This window comes from Pinus tabuliformis, chromosome 6, assembly GCF_031772625.1.
Source record: "Pinus tabuliformis cultivar Carrire ecotype Pingquan chromosome 6, CPIR1, whole genome shotgun sequence".
Classification (NCBI taxonomy): Eukaryota; Viridiplantae; Streptophyta; class Pinopsida; order Pinales; family Pinaceae; genus Pinus; species Pinus tabuliformis.
This window is the reverse complement of record NC_142292.1, coordinates 1,628,074,980-1,628,080,472: the sequence shown is the minus strand read 5'-3', so window position 1 is coordinate 1,628,080,472 and position 5,493 is coordinate 1,628,074,980. Positions and strand designations below refer to the sequence as shown.

General features: G+C 33.5%; 1 pseudogene; it reads left to right on the top strand.

Annotated features, from left to right (window-relative positions):
• Nucleotides 1–408: 408 nt before the first annotated feature.
• On the top strand, nt 409–1,045 carry LOC149265147 (putative receptor-like protein kinase At1g11050 pseudogene; annotated as a pseudogene).
• Nucleotides 1,046–5,493: the final 4,448 nt, after the last annotated feature.

Below are 5,493 nucleotides of genomic sequence, written 5' to 3'. Positions count from 1 at the left end.
AGCAATACTATTTCACGATGTTGTATGTCACTGGAGTGGTCAATGAATTTGGTCCCAAGAGCCCAAATATTGTTTAGTTTATTCTTTGTCCGCCCTTCGTCCAAACCTCGTCGCAACAACTAGTTTTAGCCTACAATCCTCGGCGTTGTCGCAACCCTCCTGATTTGCACTTTTGGGCTTCTCTACGGTTTGTGGGTGAGGAGGAGGAATTGTAAGTCTTTGTACAGGGGATTCATGATGCATAATAAAAAACTTTTGAAGTCCATCGTGAAACCCAACACCGAAACAATGTGGTTCAGAAATCAGGAGATCAAGATCGCCACCGATAATTTAAGTGTCGAAAATCTCATCGGCGAAGGGGGATTCAGTACATCGTACAAAGGGACGCTTGATGAATGTCAATAGATCATGGTGAAGAGAATCAGAAACTACAGTCTGGAAAGGGATTTCGAATTCCTGAACAAGGTGGAGATCATCAACAACACGAGGCACATGAATCTCGTCATTTTGAGAGGCTACTGCATAGCCAACGTCGAAATGGAAGGGTATCAAGAATTTTTGATATATGATTACATGCCCAATGGCAGTTTGGATGACCATATATTTGGAGGAAAGTCCATGGCCCAACCTTTGAGCTGGTTGTAGTGTAAGAATATCGTGATTGGCTTCTTCTAAGGGGTTGGCATATCTCCACGACAGAATTGAGCCTGCAATTTATCACAGAGACATTAAGGCCACTAACATTCTATTAGATGACGATATGAATGTTGATGTTGTCGATTTTGGTTTGGCGAGGATCATGACTAAAGAAGATACAGGAGATTCTTGTTTGACAATAAAGGTAGTAGGTATGCACGACTACTTAGCCATCGAATATGCTCTCTATGGAAAACTCACATATAAAAGTGATGTGTATAGCTATGGGGTTTTGCTGTTGGAGATCATGAGCGATAGAAAATCTCTGGACACCACTACAAAGTTGACCTCCTATTATCTCATCACAGAGTGGGCATGGGTGCCAGTGAAAGAAGGACCATTGAAATAAGAGATGAAAAAATCAGGTAGAATGGGGTCGAGATATTTATGGAGAGATTTATTTTGGTGGGTATTACATGCGCCCATGTTATGGTGGTGTTCAGACCTGGAATGGTGGAGTTAGTGAGGATGTTGGAGGGAGAAGCGAAGATCTCTAAAATTCCTGACAAGGCTTTGCCAATGATGCATCATGGAATATCTTTCCTTACAAACGAATGAAATGATTCCTTTGAGATTTCTGACAATGTTTTTCTACTTCCTTTAGATAATCTAGATAAAATATATGGGGTCGTGAAACTACTGAAATCAGGATTGTAGCAGATGACGGTAAGTGTCTAGTGTAAAATTCTATAAATGAAATGAACTGAACGTAAATTTAGGTTTTCGACGTGCTTTGAACCATTCTATAAATGAAAGAAAATCAGTATATATTAATGTTTTCGGTAGTGTGGTAGATGCGTTCATGAAAGTGGACCCCACATCCAACATCTGTGATGTCAAATGATTTATCAATAATTTCTTGGAATATGCAGTGGCATTCCAAACAGTGCAAAAGGGAATCATGTATGGTGCATGAGCTTTGTCTCTTCCTTTGTTTTTTTTGGATGTTGTCGACACACCACTTGACATCATTCCATTCGAAAATTTTAATTAATTTATTTTTTTCCTTTCTCCAAATGACTTTAATCACGATTTATTTTGAAAATCTCTTTTTCCTTTCCTACCACCAAACAGAATTTAGGTTGGGGTTATTTAAAATTCGATTGAGGTCGTATATATATATAGATATGCTAAAATTTAATTAACGCTAAACATTATTTTTTCCCAAATATTATGCTACTACACACGAAAAAAATATACGTAAAAAAAACCACAACATAAAATAGAGAAATTACTTAAAACATTTTAATTAATTTATTTTTTCAATTTCTTTACATGATATATACATAATCTTTGTTATTCTTATTAGGAAGTAGTCGATATTTTTATTTTATATTTTAACTTTTAATTTATTTTTCTTTCAACATTGAATATTTTATTATATACAACATTACAATATTTTCTTTAAAATCCATGTCGAAATATTTTTTTAAAGTATAAATTTAAACATCTTACTCACACTTTTTTACTTCTAATTACTTTATGCCTTTTAAAAGTTGATATAAAATTATATTACGTCATGTGGACATCAAAATATTTTATTTATTATTGAGAGTGGGTGAAATATATTTTATTTATTATTGAGAGTGAGTGAAATTTTTACTGCATTTGGTTGTAATATCAATAACAAGGGATTATTAATGTTTTATAAAGATTTTAATTAATACTAACTAAACATGCATATTCATTTTTGTTTTTTATTTTAGTTGACATTACTTTTCTATTTAGAGAATATTTTATTTTTGTTTTAAATGAGACACATGTCAAATTGAGATTGAATGTTGATATAATTACACTCTGCCCTGGGGTGTAGAATGAGCTTCTCAACTAAATGAATCAAAGCTTAAATTTGTTACCATGTTTACTTCACTATATTAACAAATCTTTAAAATAAAATAAATGAGAAATAAACATATTTACTTCACATTTTTTACCATGTTTACTTTACTATAGTAAGAAATATTTAAAATAAAATAACGATGAATAAAAAAGGAAGGATCAACCCAATGGTTCCTCATTTATTTTATTTTAAATATTTCTTAATATGCCATTTAATAATTAAATTGAAAGATTTCCTATTCCTCATCAGCCACCTAAGAATGCCAAATCAGAATTGTTTTGTTATTCTTATATTCTCCTTCTACCACAAAAGCACGCATTCAACTAGTTACTCACATGATCAAGCAACACCGCTTCGACGTTTTTTTTCACCAATAAGTGAAAATAATAGTTATAATATGCATTGAATGTAAATATTCCACTTCGTTTTGATCAGTATTGATGCACATTTCTTTTTAAACAAACAAAAAAAAAAGGGCCCTGTCCTTTTCTATTTTTCAAAAATACTTTTTGTTGTTTTCCAGTCGACTTTTAAAAGCCAAAAATTTTGAAGAATATGTTACCTGCAGAATTACTTGCATGTTTGAATTATTCTCTATATTTTAGCCTCTCTCACGCCAAAATTTCTCAACATTAGCCATGAGACCTACGCGCTAACAAACTACACCCTTCATCCCCGACCTCTAAACAACTCCTCAGAAGGCCTAACAGTTCACACAGATGCTCATTTCTCAAGGCATTCAAATCCAATTCCATTTCTTTGCCATTTTCATGTAACTCTATCAGTGGATATCTAGGCAATTCCAGTTCCAATGGTATGGAAACCCTTGAGCACTCCTATACCTGAAGGGTGGTACCCACCTTTGGTGCTCCTCATCGGCACCGCTAGTGGTTTTTTTTTTTTCATCTATGAAACTACTACGGTTAAATGTAGTCATAGTCATAAAAGGGAGTTTGCCAAAATGCGCTTTAAAAACAAATCCTGAGGACATTGCAGATTCTACTTCTAATGAAACATATTCAACATTAGAGGCTTTAAATCTTGGCAATAAGATCGGAAAAGTTTTGCAGACTTTAGTCATTTTAAGGGAGGTGGTAAATGCACACAATTAAGATGAAGAAGCAGCCACTGCCTTCATGAAAAGAATAAACGAGGATAATACAATTGAGGGAATTGTTTTCGGTAGACCGCATGTTTTTTTTTTTTTTTTTTAAAGGATGGTGTAGGCAATGCCAATCACAAAAAGTGTCACGCTATATTTTATGGGCATTTAGGTTTTAAATTTGCATGGACCCACTTACAGAATTTTGAAGCACCTTGGGGTGATATATCTAGGGGTGTAAGCATTATGAATCCATTATCCATTTACATCTGGGTGTGATGTGAATTCGTAACAAAATATGGATCACGTAGATGATGAAAATCATTTACCTTTTTATCATTACTCTATAATAAGCCTGATTTATTTTTCTGAACATTTATAAAATAAATAAATAAATTTTAGTTAATATATTGAAATGAAAGTGATATTTGATTTTTTTAAGTTATCCAACCATATAAAAGTAATATGAATGATATGATTGAGGCAACTGTAACAAAAATTAATATCATTTGGGGATATGGACAAAATTATGGAGCTATGAGATGATAGAAAAATTACTGCTAGAAAAAATCTTAACAGGTTTAAGGTTCCACTTTATTGAACTTGGCTCTAATACCAAGTCTAGGGACCAACCCATTTTTATCTTAAAAGATAAACTAGGAATGAAAACACAAGTAGATAACCATTGGCAACTAATAAACATTAAAGAACTCACATCAAACATCCATGAATTTCACTACATTACACATATCATCAGTTTTATATTCTATTAACTATGGACCAACCTTGCCACTACTTGCAATCCCTTGTTGTTGTCCGCCTCCAAGTGTGAATGTTGATGTGCTCTCACTGAATGTAGTGACCACCGGTTGACCTCCCAACCTACTCCTTAGGTACTCTTCTTCCTCATAGACCCCCGAGTTGTAATGATGTTGTACAACGGACGAAGTATGCTAACTCATAGAGGTGAGCACTCCTTGTCTCACGAGTCCCCTCTCTAAAGTCCTCTACCTCACCAAACTCAACTATAGCCCGTAGTCACTCACAATGACATAATCTCATCTATCCAGGAATAGGGTAAGCAAAGAGTTTATTGCTCATGGCTTGCCCCTTCTTTTATAGGAGACTTCATAGGTGACACTTAACACTTCATACATAATTAATTATTTTTATTAATCCAAAAGTTTGATTATTCACCCACCCATGTGTCACCATCTCGCCAAGGCTCTCCAAAATTATTTACTTAAATTTTAATTTAAAAATAATATTTTTCCACACCCTAATAAGACTTCCTATTTCTTCTCCTATTTGTGTCTTGATCCCATTTTCTACTCCTCCATTTGTGTTAATTACTGAAGTCAACAAATACGTCTAAGATTTGGTCCCCTAACTACCTCCTAATTTAACTCAATTTTCCTCTTAGATGGATATTCTTGTGTTGTATCTTTCCACAGGGAGGTTCTTTAAATTTATCTAATTTTAATTTATTTATCTCATATTAATTCACCACCCTCTTCTCTTAATGAAGATTAACTATTTTATGATTAATCTTTATAATTAACTCTATGTCTCTTTTCCCACCTTTTACCTAAATAAATCACTCATGAAAACTATCTACCTAATATTTTTCAACATGGGAAGGGTAGATTTCTTCAAGGTGAAATATTTTTATTTCTTCCTATTCTCCATCTACCCCAAGTTTTATTCTTGATTTAATTGCCGATTCTAACATCATTTGCCACTTTATGTGAATAGTAGGATTTTGATATCTTGATTATATGTATTAGTTTATTTTTAGTGATCCCAAGGGTGCCAAGTTGACGATGCCATTCAAGAACTTCCCTTCAAAGTTCCA